The following is a 24,240-nucleotide window of genomic DNA, read 5'->3' on the forward strand; positions in this document are numbered from 1 at the left end:
GCCCCCCCCCCCCCCCCCTTTCAGTAAAGTTTAAGAAACGGTAAGGTATGCGGTAGTTCGTTTAGCTCGTCATCATTCAGGTGCGCACAGGCGGATGAACGAGATGACGCGCACAACGAGGCGCCACAAGACATAAGCACGTAGCTTGAAAGCCATACCGTGTACTACAGGACAAGTCCACATCACATAAGAACTTGAGGAGAAGTCAGGAGACCACCTCCATTTGTTTGATAGATTACCCTCTATTGTTTTCCCTGCTCAAGGTAACGGAACATATCCTGGTGAGTAATGCACGCTAACACATGCTGTCTAACTGTTGTCTAGATGCTTTAAACACGATTCCTTTGTTTAAGACAGACAGGTTATCTCACCACTGTGATCAGGACGGGATGAAGACATCTTCACAGATCCTCCTGCAGCGCGCTTCTTCTTCCACGCCCTCTGCTACTTGTTTCTCTAGTAGATGTTAGTCGGAAATACTCACTCTGGGAGATAGCCCAACAATCAGGTAGCTATAAAATGAACATAAATTTAGTACTAAAGCTGAGATTATGTAGCTTAGAAACAAAATACCGAAATTAGAGAGCATATATTTGTAGTGTTCCGGCGTTACCACTACGCCTTCAACCACTTATACCTACTGATGATGATGATCATGATGACCCTATAATACGGCTCACACCCACCCTGGAGGATTGGCCACGAATTGGGCACCTGAATGTTCACATAATACTTATAGAAACTACGAGTAATGGGCAACTGAGCAATCGATAGAGACAGAATAACAATTTCCCTACATAGAAGGATTTATAATACTAAGTTAGGATTTAACAAAAGTATTACTAAGAGAATCTATAAAAGACGGAATTTAAAATTCTATTCGTTTTGTTGACTGAATGAAGCCACAAACGGCATCAAAGACTGGCTAAAACCGAGTAGTGAGGGACAGGAAGTTAGTACTATTTCCGACGTTAAGTTTACCCATAGTTTGCAAGCGGAATTTTCAGGAAGTATTTTTCGTAGGAATTTATACTGGCGGTATAATAAAAGATGGTGTTCTATGAATTTTTTTCTAGGCAGAATTGACGCAGATGCGATATCGCTAGACCAGCCCGGTTGTAAGTATAGTTTAATGGGGGAACAGGATAACGTAATCTGGTGATCATTACTTCCGACTCTCTTGACAGACACCACTGCATTTCCCACGGAAAACTTCAGGTGCTAAAATTCTGTACATAATGTTATTGTCACAATGGCATTTCTACAAATTGAAAAATTTTCATATCTAATCACCCTTACGTGTGTCACTACTGGAGGAACCGATATTATCGGTCCAATGAGTGATGCTCGCGCTAATGAATTGGCCATTTCATTTAAATATAACCTAGAGTGACCTTTTACCCAAAATAGTTTTACAAGATTCAGTCACGGAGGATGTAAAGCTAGGAGCGTCTCTAGGGCTGGCGAATTGGATGAAGCTGTAAGCGAAGTACAGACGGAAAGAAAATTTGTTATAATAGCCGCACTGATTGCATTGAACGGCAGTTTCTGCAGTGCTAAAATAATTTCCAAGAGCTCAGCTTCAAAGACGGGAGGGAAATCTGGCAACCTCAAGGAGCTCAAGGACCACCTTATCGTCGTTGACGGAAGCGTCTGTGACTGTTATACATTTGTATGCACGTGGGCAAGGTAATCTTGCAGGCGGTTATTTAAAAACCTGACTCTCTGAAATTTCGGGTCTTGGGAGAAAATGTAATCAAATTCGATCTTATTATTCTGATTCGAGTCATATGATGCAATTACGTCTCGAATGTTCAAATTTAGACAATCTATATGCTTTTGTACAAAAACATGGCTAAACATGGCTAAAGAGTAAAAAAGCGTGGCTAATGAGGTAAAAAGGAGGAGTTTAGATCATTGATGAAGACATTTTCAAATCTTCTAAGTGAACAACTAAAATTTTAGAACCATTTGTGCCATTAAAGTGCGGAATCATAGGGCAATGTTAGCAGGCGCGCTCCTTTATGAAGAACGTTGTTTGCCATAAACTTAGGGAGTCCCAGACACAGGCGAAGTGCTTCACGCTCGCAAAAAACCAGAGGCTTAGTTTTATAAGCAGGGTCGCTTGAGAACAGTACACGCCCGAATTCCAATATTAAGCGCATGTACGTTTTTCATATAATTAGCAGAGAGTCCTTACGTAGGCCATATTGTCGGTTTCTCAGTTTGCGCAGTAAACATAAAGAACGTTAGGCCTTATATGATGCACTTCTTGTGTGGACTCCTGTTGAGTTTTCCATCATAAATGATTCCCAAATATTTAAGAGACAACCTGTGGAATGATATTTTCATTCATTCAAATAACTTTATTTCGTGCCCTGCGATTTGGTGGGGTGGGCCTGGACCCCGCCTAGGTTTCAGCAAAGGGTTGTTGGCCCTTGGCAGCTTCCTCGGCTCGCTGGACGGCCCAGAGTTGGTGCTGCAGGTCTGAGCTGAGCAACGCAGACTCCCAGCGCGCGCGGAGGCTGTCGCTGTTTTTGGCTGCATCCCCGTTACCCTGTATTACAGCCGTACATTCCCATAGGATGTGCTCCAGGGTGGCTCTAGAGTTGCAATGTGTGCACTTGTCGGATGGGTATAAATCTGGGTGTATTAAGTGCATGATAGCTGGACTCGGATAGAATCTGCTCTGTAACTGCCGCCATTCTACAGACTGGCTTTTGCTTAATTTTGGGTGCGGCGGCGGGAATGTACGGCTCTGCAATCTATGGTGTTGCGTAATTTTGTGAAATTTGGTCATTCGATCTTCCCACTCCCACTCATTGGTAGTCGGTGAGGCGGGGCTAACCGAGGCTCGGTCCGTAAGTTCTCGAGCCATGCGGTGCGCCACCTCATTGCTAACGTCTGGTAGTGTGTAAGCGGGTGTCCAGATGAGATCGATATTTTTGTCACGGTTATTAGCTAATTTCAGGAGTCGTAGTGCCTCTGGGGAGATTCGACCGTTGGCGAAGTTTGGTATGGCCGTCTGGGAATCACTGATAATTACGCCTGCTGGTGTTTGTGCTATGGCTAGCGCAATAGCTATTTCCTCTGCGGTTTCTGCATGTAGCGTGTTAACCGTAGCGCTCGTCGTGCATTTTCCCTCGTAATTTATCACCACTGCTGTGTAGGCGCGCTTATGTCTGTATCTAGCTGCGTCTACAAATGTGGTGTCCTTGCTGTTACCGAATTTCTTCTGTATATTGCGTGCTCTGCTTTCGCGTCTACCCTGATGGAGGGTAAGATGCATATTCTTGGGTATTGGAGGGATGGTTATCATGTCTCTGATGTGTCTGGGCATATCTACTTTGACGCCATGTTGGGTATGATACCTCATACCTAGGCGATCCAATATTTGCCTGCCGGTTTTAGTTTTGGACAGGCGTTCGTACTGTGCTATTCGTTGTGCCTCGATTAGCTCATCCAGTGTATTGTGGAGACCTAGCTGCAGTAGTCTATCATTGCTGGTGGTAAGGGAGAGTCCGATTGCTTGCTTGTAGATTTTTCTGATTAAGCAGTCTAATTTGTATTTTTCTGACGAGTACCATCGTAGGTAGGGCGCCACGTATACTATTCTGCTTATTACGAACGCTTGGACTAGTTGAATCAGATTGCCTTCTTTCATTCCACTATGTTTGTTAGCTATTCGCTTAAGTAGCCGCATGATTTGAGATGTTATATTGTCTAATTTGCGTATGGTCTCGCCATTGTAGCCGTTACTTTCAATGATGAGGCCCAATACTCTGATCTTGTCAACCTTGGGTATGGGCATACCTTCTGCCGTTGTTAGCTGAATTTCCGGATTGTTTCGTTCCTCGTAGTTGCGTGGTTTTCGGCCACGTCGCGACGGTACATAAATGAGGAGCTCAGATTTCTCTGCCGAACACGCCAGTCCGGTTCCGGCTAGGTATTGTTCAACTGCTTCTATGGCACGTTGTAATGTGTTTTCAACCTGTCCATCGTTGCCATCGCTCACCCAGAGGGTGATATCGTCGGCGTAGATGGTATGATTGAGGCCATCGATTTCCTGTAGCTTTGCTGGTAATCCAATAAGAGCCAGGTTAAACAGCATAGGTGATATTACTGAACCTTGGGGCGTACCTGCGCTTCCGATCTGTAGTTCTTCAGAGTTAAGGTCCCCTATCTTAATGTGTGCCTTTCTGTTGGTAAGGAAGTCTCGTATATAACTGTATACTCGCTGGCCTAAGCCTAGCTCATTTATTCTGTTTAGTATTGTTTCGTGGGTAACACTGTCAAAAGCTTTCTTTAAGTCCAATCCTAGGATAGCTTTGGTGTTCCGACTTGTGTTATCTACAATTTGATGCTTAAGTTGGAGCATTGCGTCCTGTGTTGACAAATTTCTCCGGAAGCCCAACATTGTAGGGGGGAGAACGTCGTTATCCTCGAGATAGTTGGTCAGTCTCGTTAGGACAACGTGCTCCATGAGCTTGCCCACACAGGACGTGAGTGAAATGGGTCTCAGATTCTCCAACTGTAGCCGCTTGCCTGGTTTAGGTATTAGAATAATCTAGGCCGTTTTCCATTGTTGTGGTATTGTACCGGATTGCCAACATTCGTTCATATACTTGGTAAGTTCTTCTAGAGAGGCATCATCGAGATTTCGGATCGTCTTGTTTGTTATTCCATCGAGTCCCGGCGCGGATGTAGTGTTAAGCTTTTGTAGAGCGGCTCTCAATTCCGCCTCGCTAATCTCTTCGTCTAATTGTCTGTTTTTGGTACCTGTGTAATCTGGGTGAATTGTTGGCTTAGCACGAGATAAATACCTTGCGGCTATCTCATCGATAAAAGCTGCTTCAGTTTTGTCATATGCATGTAAGATTTTGTTTATGTTTTGTCTGTACGTGGCTTTACTTTCCTCAGGATCCAAAAGGTGCCTGAGGAAGTTCCACGTTCTGGACAATCCTAATTGATTATCCATATTGGTGCATGTTGCTTCCCATTGCTGGTTACAGAGTTGTGCGTATGCTTCTATATCTCTGTTAGGCCGGGCCAGCCTGCGTCGGACCGTCCTGTTGTGTCTCTGAGTTTTCCATCTCCTCAAGAGACCTTCTTTAGCTTCCCACATATGTAGGAGTTTGCTGTCTACCTGTTCCATTTGCGCGTCCTGGGGGATTGCTTGTGTGGCTGCGTTAACATCCTGCTTAAACTGCGTGCTCCAATCCACGATGTCTGTAATAGTATTATAATTTTTCTTGCGAATTTGTCTGAGTTTGTTCCAGTCTACAATTTTGAGTTGTTAGCCCTTAGACTTACGTGGCCCTGCTTTAACAGTGATTTCGAGGATGTTATGACTGCTGCCTAGATCCTGTTGGGTGTTAATCCATTTCGCATCCTTCATGTTCTTTGTAAAGGTGAGATCTGGCGTAGTGTCCACACCAACACTACACCCCCGCCTCATAGGTGTTGACGGGTCTGTGATGAGGGTAAGGCCCTCTTGTTATGCGTCTAGCCATAGGTGCCTACCTTTGGGGTTTTCAAATTTGTATCCCCATGCCGGGTGTTGAGCATTGAAATCCCCCCGAATCACAAAGGCTCTGCCTTCTGTGATAGTGAGAGTCTTGCGGAGAAGTAATCGGAAATTGGGACGGTTGTTTCTTGGGTTACTATAAACATTAAGGAGAAATAGACCTTGATTGTTTTTTCTGGTAGGTATTAACTCGATTAATGTATCGTCTACAGCAGCAATGCCTGTATCATGCTGAACGACCGTATAGGTACGTTTGACTAGAGTGCTGACAGTTCTCGTCTCCCCGTCGGCACTACAGAATGATCTATACCCAGATAATTTGGCCTTACAGTGTGGCTCCTGTAACATTATGACATCAGGATGTTCCTTATTGATTAGGTGTTGATGTAAGTGGGATCTTTTTCTACTGTATCCGCGACAATTCCATTGCCAAATAGTATAACGGTCGTGTCGATCCATGGGGGCAGTTAGTTTTCCGGTTCCCTCCACCGTAGGTGTCGAGGGTTTATTATACGGTTTACTGGTTGTTTTGATGGGGCCGCCTCCACTGGTTCGGGGTCCCCATGACTTCATACGAGATTCAATGTCGGTAAATTTTGTAGCGATTGTGTTAAATTGTTGTTGTATTTGCGTCATAATAGCGTGTGTAACTTGCTGGGTAATTTGTGCACCCAGGTCTTTAAAGCGTGTATCTATGATGTCTCCGGGCACGCTCCCATCTTCGTCTTTTGACTAGGTATGGGATGCGGTACGTTGCTTGGCATCGTTTATCCCCAGTCGGGTGGTCTTTTCCACATAGTTTACATTCTGCTTTGCATTCGTAGTCTTGCTTTGGATTCTTGGTGCCGCAACTCCGGCAAATTTTATCAGTAGGATTGGGGCATACGTCCGCTCGGTGACCAAGTCTTCCGCATTCGTAACAGATATCGAATTGTTTCTTGTAAAGTGCGCATCGAACGAGCGCAGCTCCATAGTTCACATAGCTAGGGACGTAATATCCATCAAAAATGACGATTACGTTGTTTGTATTGCCCATACGCTTGGCGTAGAGGACGCTGGGGTTGCGTGGAGTGACCAGCTTCCTAACGATGTCTTCTGGGCTTTCATCGGCAGAGATACCTCGGATGACTCCTTTCGAGGTGTTCTCCGGTGCTATTTTGTTTATATTATATTGAACTTCAAATGAATCTGTTAGCTGGAACACCTAGATTGCGCTTTTACTTATATTTAACTACATGCAAATTGCCTAAAGCAATGCATCAAGCACACTCATGTATCTTTAAAATTTTTGATATAGTGAGTAAATTTCACGGTCAGTCGCGAAGAATGCAATATCGTCTGCACAAACGTAAACTTGCACGCCCTCATTAGCTGGGATAGATCTCGTTATTATGTTAAATAATATTGGAGATAGAAGTGCTCCTTGGGGCACATGGTGAGTCTGTGAATATAGAAGAGGAGCAGCCATCCTTAGAACAAAATTCTCTTGATCTCAAAAGTTCTGCAAACTACGCAATAACATATTTTGGGAAATTGTTCTTTGTAAGTTATTCAGTAGAATTTAATGTTCAACACTGTCATATGCTTTATCTGTATCTAGTGTCACTAAAGCAGCATATTTTCTTTTTCTAGCAAGTTGCATGCGTGTCTCTAAATCCGCATGGACACACCATATTGAGCATTAAACTGTGCAGCCTATTTCATTTGGATTTAACGTTAAATTACGTGTGCACCAGACCGCAATTCTGTAATGTAGACCCTTCTATACGAGCTTAACTACATTAGAAGAGAAATAGGTCTGACCTTTTTCTAAGGTATAACTTACTCCTTGTTTTTTAGATATCGGAATTACGTTACCTAATTTCTCATCATATGACATCCAGGCGTTTAATAAATAGCTTTTAATGTTTACATGACCACAAAAAGATAGTTCGCATAAGATTTTTATCATATGAACTGTAATTTCACTAGGACCACGAGATGACGGTAAGTATCGAATCACTTGAGCTAATTCAGGCGATGCAACTTCAGTAAAGTCTGGCGTTAGTGCCGGATGTTGCAAGTTATGTGACTTAGACAATGTGAATCTACACCCCAGGCCTCTAGCAATGAGTTCGAAAGGTAATGTCATTTCATCTGATGACAGAATTACATAGTCAGTATTAGGTGGTGATGGAAGAATTTTGCGATCTCTCATATATAAACAGCGTTTGTGTTTTTAGGTTTTGAAAGGAAATCGTAGTTCTTCCTATCGTAATCTTCTTTAGCATGAGTGCCTGTGCGTTTAAATACAGCAGCGTGAAATTTACAATGAACCTAATTTTCGGGGACTGGTTATAAAGAAGTTGCTTCCAAGCTGCCTCTCGTCGTCGGTGGTGTCGTGTACAGTCTGGATTCCACCAAGGACTACAAGAGGCTCTATTGGCAGATCCAACAGTAAATTCAGCTTTTATTGCATGACCTTTTGATTAGAATGCAAAGTTTCATAAATGTGGTGCCTTCAAGCTCTTCAGAATGGAAAATCAAATGTGCTGTCAGATCATTTTTAGATTTATTGTAGTTTACAAATACTCGGAGCCGAGATCGCGATAACATTATCGGGCAAGGAATTTTCAAACATGATTCAAAGTGGTCACTGTTGGTGCCACAGTCCAAGGCTGTCCAGGATGAACTAGTGAGAAACAAGCTTACGAAACTTAAATCCAAGGCTGAGCGGGACAGATCGCTGTTTCCGTGGGTTGTATGCGCGACATTCTGGCGGCGATCCGCTCGAGCCCTGAAGTCACAGCGTTTTAGCAACGGATGTAAAGTTGGTGGCACAACTGTCAGCAGTAGCGATTGCACTTTCGGTCAAATTTCAGTGCAAAGTTTGAGTCCACCATAACAGCGACGTTTATTCACCAACACATGCAAATGGTCAACCAAGCGTATCTCGCTGCCTCTACGTTACATCACTTGCAGCCGTCGCTCACACGTCGTTTCATCAGCAAAGCAACCGACATGAGTGACAGTGATCTCCGTCCCGTCGCTTGTCGACGTCACGCGCAAATCATAAGACAAGGATGAGTCGCGATCATGCGGAAGCCAAGGATGCAAGCGACACAAACAGCAATCATCAGCGTCACGAGTTCATTGCTGAAACTTTATGCTTCGCCACTTCCGCGCAGTCAATTCGTTGACATTTGTTTAATGGCCACAGGTGGCATTTACATATTCCACCAGTTCAGAAGTCATTAAGGATCTCACTGCCGTGTTCTTTGCGAGAAAATACCCATATCTATTAGTTTTTTACTGTGAATATCTCGCAGTCAGAATCGCAACAATTAAGTGATTTTCTAGAATACAGTGGTACTGCGCATTGTACACACCGTGTACACATCATGCATCCTCCTCATCACTGTGTCGCTACCGTTGCCATAAGCCACGTATTATGTACTTGTTGTCGAGTACACTCACCCATGGCCCTCCTACTAAGTATCCCACAATAAACCCAGTAGACTCATCATTCACCTACCATTTACACAGGTAACCCAGTATGTACCCCCGCATCAACCCAGTACACCCACCATTCACCCAGCATGCCCACCATTGAGACAACTCACCCAGCAAGTGTCCCACCAATTCATCAAACCATCTATCACTGCACCCGCCATCCACCCAGTATATGCACGTTGCATTCCATCATACCCCCCCCCTCCTCCCCTGTCTTCCATCATAGCCAGCACATTTTCCAGCATGCCGAGCATAAAATTCATAATGAACAATGCTGGAACTTTCAACTGCGTAGGGTTGCATACCCAACAAGTTGTATTCGTTCAGGTAAAATTAGCACCTTTAAATGTTCGCATACGGGAAATCATCCTGTTCAATAAGTCCACATTGTCACTCAAAATTCAATTTGCTGACATTTTCCCCAATAGCACTAAATTGGTACCCCCAATATATTTGAATGCCCTTTTGCAACTCTATTTGGCCCATTTTCCAGCAAAAGTAATACTTACTGATGCTTCGTTGTGTGAAGAGAAGTCAGGCTTGGGAATCTACTCACCATCCCTTAAATGGTCTTTATTACTTTGCCTGCCAGATTGCACATCAATTTCTCAGGCCGAAGTCCTGGCAATAGTTTTTGCTTTGCGAAAGTGTGGTTATCGTCACAGATTCTTTTTGCATGCAGCGCGGTTAACGTGTCTATATATTCGACAACTTTGAAAACATTGTATGCCTTAACTTCACCCCACTTAAGCTTAGCCCCTTTTGTATGAGTGCCAGGTCCCGGGGACATTCATATTAATTAAATAGCTGATTCTCTAGCACGACCTTCATTAAATGGTCCGATCATATCTGTGCCGCTTGCAATGCGCATTTCAATGCGGCTAGATATAGGCAGTTTTCTTTTACCAAAGAGAGAAAAAGCCTCTTATTAAAAAAATATACGGACTTTATAGATCTTCCCAAGCCTGACTTCTCTTCACACAACGAAGCATCAGTAAGCCTTACTTTTACTGGAAAATGGGCCAAATAAATTTGCAAAAGGGCATTCAAATATATTGGGGGTATCAATTTAGTGTTATTGGGAAAAATGTGAGCAAATTCAATTTTGAGTGACAATGTGGACAGTTCGGCCACAGGGCACATGGAACATGAATTAATATTTTCCTGTTACACTGCATTCTCTGCCACGGATCAACTGCTGTGAAGGGCGATTCATCCAGTAAAGACGGCTGCTATCTCATCATCTTCGGCCGTAGTTCGAGTCACATGCGTGCATCTGGCGCATGCGTGCTCCATAGATAAGTTGGCTACGACAGCGGCGCCGCACCAGCGTACTTAAGAAGGATGACAGGCAGCTGCAACTACAATGCGGTGACAGTGCACAGGGAACACGTACTTAATTTTTTCCTGTTACACTGCAGGTAAGGCTACTTGCTATCCTCAAACAAATCCTTACTATAGTTGCACTGTTGCCGAACACTACGTCCGCCACGAGTGTTGCCTTGTTTCTCTTTGAACGAGAACCTACTGCGCGCTGTCCTTGTATCCTTACCCTACTTGTCTTAGCTGCCCGCTTTCGACCTAATTATGACTGAGGACGACAAAGATTTTTTTAAGGCCCTTGATGACTTGAAGCGCGAACTTCGAGCTGACCTCAGGCCTTTGAAAGAAAGTGCGGAATTCTGTAATGACACATGTGACTGCGTAAATGGTATTAAGCAAGAGTTGAAGGAACTGCGAAAAGAATTTCAAGGGCTAGGGAAAAGAAATGCAGAACTTACAGCCGAGAACCGCAAATTGAGCAACAGAGCCGAAGAGCTGGAACAGCATCAGAGATCTAACAATCTGGAAATCAAGGGTGTGCCAACAGAAGGAGATGCTGCAGAAGTCGTTAAGAAAATTCGCGTCTTCTTGGGTCAGCCAATCGTTGACACAGATATCGACGTTTGTCATCGCGTTCCTTGTTGCATACTCCAAGGTAGCGCATCGTACTGCTGCCGAGAAGTAGCGACGCCTGGCTATCGAAGCTAGACCGACGTTACTTATAGGGTAGCATGGCGTTGTCGGTGGGCTGCAGGCATCCGGTAGGCCATGGCGACCAAGCAAGGGCGAGACGACTTCTAGTGCGAAACTTGCGCGGTTTATCCAAAGGTAGATGAAAGAAAAATTAGAAGAGCAGGAAGTGTTTAAAAGTACATTTTGGGGCCCCTTAAATAGGCTCTCTACAATCGTGGGCGGGATCTTGCTTCCGTCGACGTCACGTGACTGGCACAGAAAGTTACCCCGTCCTCCTCTGGTTATACCGCACCTGCTACAGAGAGGAGGTCATCACGCCTCCTGGAATTGTAGACGCCTGTCCGTCTCTCTTGCGTGTTGCGGGTTCGTGGAAGTTCTCCTCTAGGTCCAATTCAAGGAAAGGGCCTCTCTAAACTCGCACACACACAAACACAAAAGAGGCCTGTACACTGCGGGGCTTCCGGCAGACAGGAAGACACACGAAACGGTCATGCTGAATTAGGACGTCACGCTTCATTTCGACGAGGCCTGGTGGAAGAAGGTCGGGTGAGAGAAAGTTCTTTGTGCACGAGGTGCTGGACGCCAACCATAGCAGGCGAAGTCACGCCTCATTTCGACGATGCAGGGTGAGATGGTCGGTTAAAAGTCCTTTCAACTCGTGGTGTCAGACGCCAACTCTAACACCCTGTACACATCTCGGAGGAGAAAAACATAGTGGTTCGTTTTGTCCAGCGTACCAAGCGAAATGTAATCCTGCAAGAAAGCAAAAAACAAAGGATAACTACGAAATACCTTGACTACAGAGGAGAAGCTTCTCCGGTATATGTGAATGAACATTCGACCATTTGAAAGAAAATGCTTCTGAGGACTGCGATCTCCAAGAAAACGTCTGCAGGATGGAAGTTCGTGTGGTGCTCTGGAGGGAAAATCCTTGCTCGAAAAGACGAGGGCTCGGATGCTATCGGAATTGCTAAACAGTCTGACCTGGAGAACGTAAACTAAGGATAATGGTTCACCTACCTGTTCGACACACTTCAGAAAGATGATTGCAGGACAAAATGTTTGCCAGTATTACGACTGACAAACTTTTAATGAAAAACACAGGCCAAACAAAAGACAATTTTCAGTTATACATATAAACATGCGAAGCATAAAAAACAAAGTAGACAGTCTTGAAATACTTCTTCAGTCACTAAGCATTAAATTTTCTTCAATAGTATTAACAGAATCTTGGGTAACACACACAGACACGTTACCGCACCGTTTTGGTTACAAGTTCGTAAGCGTAGGCGGGATATAAAAAGGGGTGGTGTTATAGCAATTTTTATAAAGGAGAGTGTACACTATGATGTGCTGGGCGACCTGACTAGATGCGATCAAGATATTGAAAGGCTGTTTGTCAAATTGTCGAACGTCACTGTTAGCGCGATCTACAGACCGCCCGCAGGCAAATAGATGAAATTTATCGACTCCATCGACAATGCTCTTCGCACTTTACAAACTGTAACAAAATGAATTATGCTTCTTGGTGACGTCAACATAGACAGCATATCAAATAGTCCATGTTCAAGAGAGTTTCATGACATACTAAATTCATATGCCTGTTCTAAATAGATATCACTGCCAAGCAGGGTCACAGTAGATACCGCCACGTGTCTTGATGTGCGTGTCACCAACATAAATGATGCAAATGTTACGGCTGGTGCTCTCAGATATGACATCAGCTATCATTTGCCAGTGTTCTGCTTGGGCTTTCCTTCTGACAAAAATTATGTTTTTCCTCAAGAAAAAATTTCGTATCGAGCAATAACTGAAGAAACCTTGATGACGTTTCATAACTACATAGTGGAAGAGAACTGGGATGATGTGTTCAAGCAACGCAACGCCACACTGGCTTACCAGGTCTTTTTGATGAAATTTCAGCATTGATACGATTTGGACTTTTCACTCCGAGAAAGTGCCCAGAAAAGTAAACGGATTAGAAAACCATGGGTTACTAATGAGCTGTACAGAAGAATAAAAGGGAAAAACCGAAACTTTCGACAGTTTCTTAAAACCCGAGTCCCATGCGCACTGAATGAATTCCAACAACTGAGAAACAAATTGAACTCGGATCTAATTTCCAAACTAAATTCCAGGACGTTCAAAATGACAGCAAAAAAACATGGGAGCTACAAAAACAACATATTAGCAAAAAAGCAAGCTGGCTGTGGGGTGAAGGAAATCCGCATTGACAATGGGCTTCTAACTGGGAACGATTTAGTAGAAGCAATGAATCGGCACTTCGTCAAAGTAGCTGTTTATTCAGGACGGCATCGCACTTCCAGTGACTGCGTACGTATAAATAGCTTGATGGAATCAATCGTGCTTGTCCCTACAACGTCTCATGAAATTGAAACAGTATTAGGAAATCTAAAAAACCAAGTCGCTTGTGGTGACGACCGGTTAAAAGTCTTGCCTATTAAGCATGTGGTATTCTTGATAAGCCCCTTATTATCGCATATATTAAATCGGGTGCTTCTTAGCGGAGATTTTTCAAATGAACTGAAGATCGCGAAAGTTACACCTGTCTACAAAGGCGGTGGTGAGACCAACATTAATAATTGCAGGCCTATTTCAGTTCTGGCAATGTTTTCAAAGGCATTTGAATACGTCGTCAACCACTGGCTAAGCGGTTTTTTTAAGAAGCACCGAGTAATACCAGAAGCTCAGTACGGCTTTCAAGCAAACAAATCAGCAGAGATTGCTCTCGTTGACATAAAGGATAAGATAATTGAAAATATAGAAAAAAAATTGCTCACTCCTGGCTTATTCCTAGATTTCAGCAAAGCCTTCGACACTGTTAAACATAATATTTTGTTAAGAAAATTTGAAAAACATGGTATTAGAGGAGTGGCACTAAAACTAATTCGGAGTTATCTAGAGAAACGTTATCAATATGTATGTGTTAACGATTGGTCCTCCAGCAAACTCGAAGTACAACAGGGCGTTCCCCAGGGCTCTATTCCGGGACCCCGACTCTTTCTTATCTATATAAATGATATTATAGCAATACAGAGATCCCCGCAATTAATAATGTATGCAGACGATAGTGACAGTGACAAGAACTTTATTGAGAGTGTCCTGAGGAACTTGATTGGGGGAACCGAAGGTTCGCCGATCAAGTTGGTGGCTCGATACTATTTTTTTTTTCACCGGTGAAACCATGCAATTTTTAGAGACAACTATTAATGATTACTTATTACGGTTATCTGCATGGCTTCAAAGGAATCGTTTGAGTCTAAATATAAATAAAACGAAGTACGTCATTCTTAAGTCAATTAATAAACATGACTGCTAGCCGGTTGACATTAGATTTGAAGGATGCTTGCTGGAACAGGTTACTGAACAAAAGTTTTTAGGTGTCTGATTTACCCACAACCTCTCATGGAATACTCACGGTATTCAGCTAAAATCAAGCCTGTCTCGCACCATTGGGTGCATTTACAAAGTACATCTAATACCCAAACGTTTAAAGCAGGCACTATACTATTCACTAGTTTACTCTAGAATGAGTTATGGAATCTTGACTTGGGGAACAACAACAGCTACTAACTACTACAAACTTAATGTATTACAAAAGCAAATTTTGCGCATACTGGAAAATTTTAAAGGCAACAAGCAGTTATTGAGAACACAGCCGTTATTTACCAAATATAACATGTTGAAGGCTGAACAGGTGTACTACTTTAAGCTATTGCAATGGATCCATAAATACAAGTTATATATTTCCGTAGTGCTCAGCTCAAGTTCATACAGTACCCGAAAGCCAAAACGAAAAATGCCGCAAGTTAGAACCAACTATGGAAGGCAAGCATTGTCTTTTCAAATAACCAACTCTCTAAACAGAAAAGATATGCAAGTAGACTTTACTAAAGGTGTAGATACATTTACGAAATACTGTAGGAAGTTTCTTGTGAACAGCGACATTATGTTTTCATTACTGTAAATTACCTCAAAAAGTGCGCTTTGTTCTCCCTTGTAATGCTCCTCTCAGCTACTGTAATTTTGATACACGGGTGGGAAATTGGGCTTGGTTTTTGTGTCTTGGTTTTCGTGATGAGTGTCATGGCTATGAATGACCGTGTTGAACGTGCTGACTGATAATTGAATTGCTGCGCTCTGTATTTACGTTGCAGACATTATGTTGCGTGTGCAAATATTTTGTACCAGTTATTTGCTGACTTTATATTCGAACAGTGACTAGTCCCCCTTTTTAATATTGCCCACTGTCTGAACCTATGGTGTCTGTCTGACTGAATTTTGTTGATGTATATTGTGCAAGGGGGCCGGAGTCCTTGTTAAGTGCTCTGTCGCCTTTAGCCTTGGCCCCCTGTTAGACTGTGTCTGAGGAAACAATAAGAAAGAAAGAAAGAAAGAAAGAAAGAAAGAAGGAAAGAAAGAAATGAAGAAAGAAAGAAAGAAATTATTCTTGGAACCGACAGTGGCGTCCTAACCGACAATTTCAACTATACAAGTCTGCATGCCCGTATTCCGTGGCTTAATTTTTATTTGCACAGATGTTGTCTCCCGGTATCACCTTTATGCTACTTCTGCAACAAACCAGAATCCATCGATGACTTTTTAATAACGAGTCGGTGGTTTTCCATTGAAAGAAAAATTGAGGAGCCATTCCACTATGTGAAGGTGGTTGACCAGTGAAGCTGTGGTACATCACACTGGGTCAGACAAGGGTAAATGTGTTTATTTTCACCATGTGGTTTTGATAGTGACGATAGCTTTGTGATTACTGTGATATACAGTTATTATTCCTTACAACCTTATACACAATCTTGGTCGAAGTTATATCTATAACATACAATTGTTGAGTACTTGAGTGACTTGGATTGGTGTCGTACTTTATACCAAACGTTAATAGAACAAACTGAGTGAGCCATTTCTTGTCTGGTTTTGAAATGTCCCCATCGAAGTCTGAAACGATTGTCATGATGCTAGCATCATCATCGCTAACCACTGCGAATGCGTGGTCACGAACTTCTAGATATCACGCTTAGGTATACCTGGATACATATGCACAGTGGATAATGACACGTGTACTCGTTTATCTTCTCGGGTGACTCGGTTTCACCATCTAACGAATGTTATCCCTAAGCGCAGAACGCGCCTGCATGTATGGGAAATTTCTCGACTGTTGTCGATGGTTCATCCGCTGTCTGTTGTTGCCGAAGCTTCTGCAGTCTGACTGCATGTATGCGCGACGCGAACTCTGTAGAACTTTCTGGAAGACACGCGGGCACCAGCAATTATTCTTGAACCTTATACTCAGACAAGCCGACGCGCTTGTCCCGCAGATCAGATTTCGATTATAGCCGACTATGTTCGCCGCTATCGTTGTGCTTTTAGTGTAACTTGCGTTTGCGGGCACAGGTTCGCCCAATAAAAAGCTAGTTTCGTCGCTCACAGCTCTGCGACTGTTTTCTTCATGATCACTACAACGGGACATTTGGTGGAGGTGCATTTGCGTTCACGTACTTGACGCCCTCGTCAGCCTTACACACAGAAGACAAAACCGTCGAGTAAGACCGTCGAGCAAGCTGCAGGCTATGATTGCACAGTGGCGGCCCAACACATGACCTCTTGCTTCCAGATCAAGGAGCAAGAATCGAGATTTGCTGAGATGTTTGGTCGCACCTCCTTCAGGTGCTTTTCTTCTAGCTGGGTAGTGCGCTCGGTATCCCTGGCCTCTTTCGTTGCCTGTCGTGCCGCCTTTAGCCGGTTTTCCTCTTCCAGCTGGGCAGCGTTCATATGGACCAGTTCACAGTATGTTGTTGTTAAAAACTTTCGTCAAACGAAGGTGTTCGGGGCACGCAGGCCCCTGGGCCCACGCACGACCGTACTGCACTCAAGTGTTTATGTTCCGTAGGTCCATAACAATGGCAGCCCAGCAGGTCGGGAGGGTCTGCGTTGCCGGGTCCTTAGAGCGGAGCACGGTCTCCCAGTCCTACCACGATGTCAGGTGCTCCAGGCCCCGCGAGGGCGAGTCCGCCAGGCAAAGCGAGAGGATGTGGATGGCGGATGCGAATGGTTCGGGACAGAGGGCGCAGGTGGGGGTCGGGAAAGAGGAATGGTAATGGGATAGGGTGAGTGAGTGAGTGAAACAACTTTATTTGGTCCACTGTAGACGTAAGCAAACTCAACGTCACCTAGCTAGGCCCACTCGGGGACCATCAGGTGAAACCTGACGGCCCTCTCGCGAGCCCTCTGGACTGCCAGGATTTGAGAGGTCTGATCCTGGGCCCTAATTAGCCTCATAATTTCCTCTTAGGTGAAAGGGGGACCGGCAGAGGCGCAGCCCCACAGGACATGTTCGAAGTCCGCATAATCACCACACAAAGGGCAGTCCGGGCTTGGAAACCGTTCGGGGTAGATTGTGTGCAGCGCCGCGGGGCTCGTTTGTTTGTTTGTGCTTGTTTGCACAAGTCTGAGAGAGACTGCCTGGGACCTGCACAGCGAGGAGTGCGGCAAAGGCAGGAGTCTTCTTGGCAGGTATGGGGGGATAGGGTGACAGGGGAGGGTAGTGTGCGGGTCTGGAGTCGCCTCCAAAGTGTCGCGTGTCTGTTGTCTACGGATGGGTGAGGGAGGGAGGTAGATCTGACGTGCCGCTCTATAAGCCTGCGTCAGATCGCTGAAAGAGTGCATGCGCTCCTTCGTGAATCCAGGATCGGAGGTCACCTGGGCCCGGTTAATAGAACCTCGGGCTAAAAGGTTGGCAGCCTCGTTTCCGGGATTCCCGGAGTGCGCAGGCACCCATATCTGCTCCACATGGCGGAATGGATGTGCAACGCGCGAGTCCAGTATGCAAAAAGCAGGAACATGGACTCGGCCTCGTGCAAAATTTAGTATAGCTGTTTTAGAATCTGTTATTATGCCCCGGGCTTCCGTATGGATGATGGCAATGGCAATCGCAGCTTGCTCTGCAGCTTCTGGGGAAGTGTGTGGGTGTAGGGGTAGTGTGATGAGTGGGCAGAGGGAGGAGTCCACCACGGCGGCAACCGCTTACTCTCCCATGCATGTGGCGTCCGCCCATACGGCATCCGGTTCGGGGGCATAACAGCGATGGAGCGCCTTAGCTCGAGCTCGGCGGCGCTTGTCGTGTGTTGTGGGTGCATGTTCCTCGGGAGCGGCTTGATAAGCAGCTCCCCGTGGATGTGGCGTGGGGTGGCAAATAGTGTAGGGTCGGTGGCCGATATTCTGATCCCGAGGGAGTCCAGGATGTGCCGCCCAGAGAATGTCTGTGTCAGGCGAATGTATTGCGTCTGTCGGTGGCTTCTACAAGTTCCCCGATAGTGTTGTGGAGGCCCAGGCCGAGTAGTCGGTCTGTGGATGTATTAATGGCTAGGTTTAGTGCTACCTTGTACGCCTTGCGTATTAAGGCAACTAGGGTATTAGTATCGTGTCGGGATAAGTGTAAATATCGGTTGTGTAAAGCACACGGCTGAGGACGAAGGCATGGATGAGGCGACATAGGTCGCGCTCCTTCATGCCACTGTGGTGGGCTGAAACCCGGCGAATGAGGTGTGAAATCGCACCTGCAATCTGCTTGAGTTTCTTCAGGGTGGTGGTGTTTTTACCATCACTCTGGATATGGAGTCCCAGTATGCGGAGGGTTTCAACCTCCGGCACTGGGCGTCCGTCCAGCTCGATCGTGATGGGGAAGCATGGGGAGCAGCGATTACGATGTCTGATGAGTAGTAGTTGGGATTTTTCTGTGGAGAGAGAAAGACCGATACTGGCAGCATATTGGGTCAGGGTGGCTGCAGACTGGACAGTGTCCTCTATGCCGCCGTCACTGCCGTGGGTAGTCCACAGCGTGATGTCGTCGGCATAGAGGGTGTGTTTGATGAGATGGGGTATGATTGCCAATTGTCGGGCCAGGGGGATTAGGGGGATATTAAATAGAAAGGGGGACATAACGGGCCCTTGCAGGGTGCCAACACTTCGTAATGTAAAAGAGAGGGAGGTGAGTGGACCAAAGTGTATCTCAGCCGTGCGGTCGGTCAGGAATTCTTGAATGTAGGTGTACTTACGTGCACCTACATTCAGTGGCGAGAGGGCAGTCATGATCGCTTGGTGTTCTACGCGATCAAAGGCTTTGGAGAGGTCCAAAGCCAAGACTGCCTTTGTGTGACCCGGGATAAGGGGGTCGAAAATGTCGTGCGTAAGTTGTAGGATGGCATCCTGCGCAGATAAATGGGGGCGGAAGCCCACCATGCTATGAGGGTAAAGGTCGTTTTCCGCCATGTGTTGTGCGAGTCTCGATAATACTACATGCTTGAAAAGCTTTCCGAGGCATGAGGTTAGCGAGATCGGGCGAAGGTTTTGGAGTGTAAGTGGTTTGTTGGGTTTGGGTATGAAAATGACCTTCGCATGACGCCAGGACTGGGGGAGGGCGCCCTCCCTCCAACACTGGTTACGAAATGGTTACATCCAGATTACGAAGCATGGATTTGGTTACCTGGTCGGCGCCAGGTGCGGAGCTGGTACGGAGAGTCAGGAGGGCCGCTCGGACTTCCGTCTCCGTTATCTCCGTGTCGAGTGTGGGGTTGGGCTTCCCTGTAGAGGGAGGCAGGCGAGTCGCTGTGCCTGGGGAGGTGTAGGTTCTTGAAGTATGTCTATAAGGCTGTCAGGGCTGTCTATGTGTGCGTGGAAGAGTCTTGTTACATGGTGTTGTGTCGCTGTTTTTGTCCGCGTCGGATATATAAGGTGGCGGAGGAGTTGCCAGGCCCGCTTGGTGGACAGGTTCCCAGCAATGCCGTCGCATATCTGGCCCCAGTTGGACCGGCAGAGCTCCTCAGAATGTTATTGGATTTGGGTTTGCAGCGCGGCCAGCCGCTTTTTAAGTGTCCTGTTTAGCTTATTCCTCTTCCACCGTTCTAGGAGCCTGTGATAGGCCTCCCAGAGGTGGGCGAGTCGGGTGTCTAATGTAGTGGTTTCTGTAGGGGTTTCAATGATTTTCGTGTTGCGTTGGACGTCATCCTGGAGTGATTTCACCCAGGTGTCGATATTTCACCCAGGTGTCGAGCGGGCCGCCCGAGTGGTGCGGAGAGAGTCCCAGTTTGAGTTTGTTTGTCATGTAAGTGTGACGGGGATATTTGTATAGGACAGTGACCCGTATAATGTAATGATCAGTGCCTAGTGTGTATTGTGTTCTGGTCCAGGTGACGCCTCGGGAGAGAGGGTCAGCACCAGGTCCGGGCTGGTGTCCATACTGACGCTATTGCCGATCCGAGTGGGCGTCAGGAAGTTGTTGTGTACGGTGAGTTGGAGGTTCTGGAGGAGTAGCCAGAGCATGCGACCTCGGTGTGTGGTTGTTGTGTACCCCCAGTCTGCTTCTTGACTGTTGAAGTCTCCGCCGACTAACAGGGGGTGCTTTCCTGCAAGCCGGTGGACCGATCGAAGTAGGGACTCTAGAGAAGCCATAGGGTGTGATGGAAGGTGATAAATGTTGACAATAAATTTGGATGGTAACGTGTGTCGTGGTGCGGCGTGGGGCACACCAATTTTAAGATTGTGGCTAGCATCATCTTCACCCAAATTGCTTTGCCGGTTGCCATTTCATGCTTACATCTACTCTCGATTACGGGAGAGCCAGAAATTCTTTTTACGACGTTTATTTTTGTTTTTTGCTCTTGCGTTAGTTTGCAGCAGGGGTGCATTGACATGTGCACTTGTTTATCTTTCTCCGGTGGCCACTTTTTTACCGACTATGAAATGTTAAACATTAGCGCTCGGTGCAGGACGCGCCTGCGTGTATCCGAAGTTTCTCGGCTGTTATGGATGGTTCTATCCATTGTATGTTGTCACCGAACGTTGTGTAGCCTGATTGTGTGCGCGACACTAACTTTGTAGTAGATTGTGAAAAGCATGTGCGCATAAGCTATTACACTGGAACTTTCGGCTAGTCATGTATAAAAGCCGGCGCGCTTGAACCGCTGATAAGATTGTTGACTGTGCTCACCTAAAGCGGTGTGCGTTGATTGCAACTTGTTTTCTGGGCATAGGTTAGCCAATTAAAAAGTTTGTTTTGTGATTCACAGTTTTCGGTACGGGGTTTTTCATCTTCACTACAGCGTGAAAATACTCCACTGCTCAAGAATACTGCCTGTTACACCTAATACCTTCGGCAGCACTGCGCACAACTGTTGTGACGAAATATAAGAAGACGAAGGACTACCGGTTGCCACCATTGTTGCCCGCTCGAGCGTCATTGTCCGCCCCCTGCCTGTTGTGTTTTGTTTGGCGATCAACCATGGCATCAAACCATGGAACGCATGCTTTTGACGCGCCTGGAGTGGTTTTTGGAGAAGCGTAATATATATACAGAGGCAATGACCGGTTTCCGAAAAAGGTAGGTCGTCAATCGACTGCGTCATTGACCTGTTCAACATCAGAAACGTCGCCGTCGATTAACGTCAGCTGTCTTTCTTGATACGAAGGGTGCTTTTGACAACGTTCTACAAGATGAAATTTTAAATGCCCTCGAAGAATGTGGCATCGGTGGACGTATGCATCAGTGGATAGCCAGCTATCTTCAAGAGAGAACAATATTCATGACAACTCTAGACGGTGAAACAAAGAACCACCCCATCCATCGTGGAGTGCCTCAAGGAGGTGTATCGAGCCCAACTTTACTTAATGTCGTTCTCATTGGTCTGGTCTAAGAACACGCAGGCACAGTCTCGGTCTCTGCGTGCGCAGATGACTTCTGTATATGGACCACGAGCTTAACGCGCTTGCAAGTGCAAACGAAGCTGCAGCGCGCGGTGTCAATAACTTCGACATACCTTAACGGTTGCGGCCAGCAGCTGTCACCGGCACAAAGTGCAACCATGAGATTTACACGAAAGTCAATGGCCTACTACCCCGTTTTGATTGATGGGAAGGTTATACCTTCGGTAACCCACTACACGTTTCTCGGCAGTCATCATCAACGGTGACTTATCTTGGTCGAAGCACCTCTCTGGATTAAGAAAAAAGCTGGACAGTTTTACTCAGATCATTCGACAAATGTCTGAAAAATCATGGGGGCCATCCAAATCATCTCTTCTGCAGTTCTACCAGACATATTTTGTTGACTACCTCCGCTACAGTGCGCCTGTAGTTTCTCGGGTTAGTACAACTGATGTACGCACACTTTAAAGTGCTCAGGATCGCGCACTGAGAATTTGCCTAAGACTACCACGATGTGCGTCTACTTAGGGCACTATTGCAGAGGCACGTGCGTGCCCAGCTCGAGTTTATCTGCTACATGAGCCATTGCGACTGCACCTAAGGCTACTGACTAGACACAGGAATCATCCACTGACGAACGTCACAAGCATACGGCCTGTCGCCGCCTACTCACAAGCCGTGTTGTCGCAGCAAGACTTATCGCTGTCGGACTTCGAACCGTATGACATACCCGAGCTTCCACTCTGGACGATGACAAAGCCAACGGTGAGACTCTCAATCCCTGGAATAAAGAAGAAGTCGAAAATGCCACTTGCTCGCCGCTCAAGCATTTCGCGTTATCATACATTGCTTACATGGTGGATATTCCGAGCATGTTTTTACAAATGGTTCTGTGACACAGACCTCTTCCGCCGCGGCCTACGTGGTACTAGTAATGGGAATAGCACAACGGTTCAATATAGGACACAAGACATCGTCTACAGCAGCTGAGTTGACCGCAGTTGACCGCCTACTGCAACAAAGCGTCGAGAAGTAGACAGTGTTCTGTGACTGCAAACCAGCACTGCAACTCATCAGCAATTATACGAATGACCCTGACTGTAGCGTCTGTCACACTCCCGAGACAATAGCTCACGTACTTTGCATGTGCCCCCAATATGCGGCCGAACGAAGAACACCCAAGTCTACTGTTGACTGCTTGGACTGCAGCCCCTTTTCGGAAGAAAAGCTTTTGCACGCGTGGAGGAGCGTTGAATGTGCCCAACGTGCCATAATATCACTTATGAACTTTCTAAGTGAGACTGGTTTGGACGATTACCTCTAGAACCTGTGAGACGTGCAGTCAGTGCGAAATGTGTTTGCGCAATAACTTTTTGTGACAATTAAGATTACTTTTTGCGTGGACAAGATTACTTGCGTGTATTGCGTCTACAGTGCGCATCCGCATTTTGGACAACGTGCATATAGTATCTCATTGTACCATAGCATATTCACCCGCCACCTACCTTTCCCTGTGTTTCCCACTTCCCATTTCCCCAGTGAGGAGTAGCAGGCTAGAGACACGCTCTCCAGGCCGACCTCTCCCCCTTTCTCTTCATTAAAATCTACTCCTCCTTGACGGTTAAATCACAACGGTGGACTATACATGGTCATTTCGCGATTACTCGACAAAATCCCCGCTGCCGGAATTGGGCAATAAACCTTCCGTTCATCAACTTTTCTTTTGTTCTTCTGCAAAAGCTTTTAGTCCTCAAAGGGCAGAATTTTAAAATTTACGCTAAGTCGATATATGGTGATTTCATAAAAATTTCCTTCCTGCCTGTATTTTTTTTTCACCGCACCTCTACCTCTCCGGCTATCTGCGCATAATCATATTGCCGCTTTTTCTTTTCTCTCCCCCTCTGTCTCGATGCTTGTTATATTTGTCGTTTCGTTTTTTCTGCCTCTCTCTACGTATACAACTCGTGTCAGTCTGACAGCTCGCAATTTCATTTTTTGCTCGTCCCGTTTATGTTTTCTAGATTCAATTACACACCCTTTAAGTTCACTCTTCTCTTGCCACCCGATTCATTGGGTATGAGCCGCATTGTTAAGGTCATCACCAATGGCATTAAGAAGAACCGCGTGACCTTCGAACCAGCAGGCAGCCCTCAGTGTTAGCGAAAATCGAGCCGCCATGCAGAAGATCCCGACGCCCAAGGGCAGTGAGTCGACACTCATCATCGATGTCAACCCGCTGCACAGGGTCCCGCTCGTGTTCTTCAACCTGCTGATCTTTGCACTCGCCTTCATGGTCGCCTTCGTCTCTGTGAGTGATCAGATGGCTCTGTCTAAACAATACGACAAACCCGTGATTCTAATCCTTAGGCCCTTATTAAAAGAACAGCTTGCTTGAGTTATTAATTTTTGAGGGAGCAAAAGCAGACATACCGAAGAAAGGAGACATACAAGAAGAAGGCATGGCAAATAAAAAC

At 45.7% G+C, this 24,240-nt stretch overlaps 1 pseudogene; it reads right to left on the minus strand.

The window, feature by feature from the left end:
• LOC140218520 (uncharacterized) overlaps positions 1-16,840 on the minus strand; it is a 36,323-nt pseudogene extending 19,483 nt beyond the window's left edge.
• Positions 16,841-24,240: the final 7,400 nt, after the last annotated feature.

The sequence above is a fragment of the Dermacentor andersoni genome, chromosome 5, assembly GCF_023375885.2.
Source record: "Dermacentor andersoni chromosome 5, qqDerAnde1_hic_scaffold, whole genome shotgun sequence".
Lineage (NCBI taxonomy): Eukaryota > Metazoa > Arthropoda > Arachnida > Ixodida > Ixodidae > Dermacentor > Dermacentor andersoni.